The sequence below is a fragment of the Nycticebus coucang genome, chromosome 10 (genome assembly GCF_027406575.1).
Source record: "Nycticebus coucang isolate mNycCou1 chromosome 10, mNycCou1.pri, whole genome shotgun sequence".
Classification (NCBI taxonomy): Eukaryota; Metazoa; Chordata; class Mammalia; order Primates; family Lorisidae; genus Nycticebus; species Nycticebus coucang.
Genome location: NC_069789.1, coordinates 111,579,394 through 111,581,242, shown reverse-complemented (window position 1 = coordinate 111,581,242; position 1,849 = coordinate 111,579,394). Strand labels below are relative to the sequence as shown.

The window sequence follows — 1,849 nt, the reverse complement described above, 5'->3', positions numbered from 1 at the left end:
ATGTAGGTGAGTCACCTCACCTCCCTGAGGTTGAATTCTCCTAGTTGATAATGGAAGATATTATTAAGCCCTAACACATAGAATTATGAATATTAAATGCTGGAATAGGCAAAACATTATTTTAACTATTAATTCTCATGAGGAAGGAATAAAAAATAGCAAGATTATTTTCCATGGAAATGTACCTCACAACTCATGTTTCCACACGGAACCCTCTGCATGTGAATTTGAACTTTAACTCTTGGAAAATGACAGAATGGCCTCCATGGATTTGAAAATAGGAATTATCTTCCTATTGCAGATTTTCATTGGAATCCTGGGGAATTTTTCACTCTTATATCGTTATATGTTCATTTATGTCAGTGGATGTAGGCCACGATCCATGGATTTGATGCTCAAGCACCTGACTGTAGCCAACTTCTTGGTCATTCTCTCTAGAGGAATTCCACAGGTCATGATAGCTTTTGGGTTGAAATATTTAATCGACTATTTTGGATGCAAAGTTTCCTTATATGTTCACAGAGTGGCCAGGGGTGTGTCCATTGGTACTACCTGCCTCTTGAGTATCTTCCAGCTGATCACAATCAACCCTAGGAACTCCAGGTGGGCAGAGATTAAAGTAAAAGCCCCAAAGTACATTGGCCCCTCCAGTATCCTGTGCTGAGTTCTCCACATGCTGGCAAATATCATTTTTCCTATTTATGGAATGGGAAAACTGAGAAACACAAACATCACAAAGAGAAAAGATCTTGGATATTGTCTCACTCTGCTTCATGACAGAGTCATTGATTCCATATATTAGGTCCTGACCTCTTTCCATGATATTTTATGTTTGGGTCTCATGGTCTGGGCCAGCAGCGCTATGGTTTTCATTCTGTACAGGCACAAGCAGCAGGTCCGACACATTCACAGGAGCAATTTCTCCCCCAGATCGTCCCCTGAGACAAGAGCCACCCAAAGCATCCTTGTCTTGGTGGGCACTTTTGTATCATTTTATGCCTTTTCCTCCATCATTTACGTTTATTCAGCTGTCTTTGATAACTCCAGTTGGTGGTGGTGAACGCTGCTGCACTAATCACTGCGTGTTTTCCGACTATTAGCCCGTTTGTTCTCATGAACCGTGACCCCAGCATATCCAGGTTCTGCTGTATCTGCCATGGGAGAAATACATGATTCCCTCTTCTCATCAGAAAGATATGAATTATCTCTCTTGCATTGTGTTCAGCCATTGAGGCACTCAGATCATCCATGAGCCAATTTCACAGCAGAGAGAGGGGTGAATGAAGGGTGAATGAGGGGTCAATGAGGTTGGCCCTAATGAAATACTCAATAATAATGGCCATAGTAAATGAAATATTAGGTAATTAATATGTAAGATTTAGTACAAAATTTCAGATCACATAAAATAGGCTTGAAATAATGTACAGTTACTGGAAGTATTGTTTTTTTGTTTTTGTTTTTTTTTTTGCAGTTTTTGGCCGAGGCTGGGTTTGAAACCCCCACCTCTGGCATATTGGGCTGGTACCCTACTCCTTTGAGCCCTGGGCACAGCCTGGAAATATCTTTGAACACATAATGTTCAACCTGAGATGTGAAATTTTCCCCAAATGTACTTAAGCTTGAAAATGTATGGACAGTAGCGTACAAGGGAATAACATGTAGGTGATTGCCATAGTTTGGATATTTCACCTCCTCATGCCGAAATTTGATTCCCAGTGTTGAAAGCCAAATGGGAGGTGCTTGGCAGGGGTGGGTGGAATTCCTCATGAATGACTTGGTGCTGGCCCTGTGGTAGTTAAGTTTTCACTCTGTTAATTTCCACCAGAGTTTTTTCTTAAAAAGAGGCTGA

The 1,849-nt window shown here is 41.0% G+C and overlaps 1 pseudogene; it reads left to right on the top strand.

The window, feature by feature from the left end:
* The first annotated feature begins 256 nt into the window (after positions 1 to 256).
* LOC128596537 (vomeronasal type-1 receptor 2-like) lies at positions 257 to 1,173 on the top strand (annotated as a pseudogene).
* Positions 1,174 to 1,849: the final 676 nt, after the last annotated feature.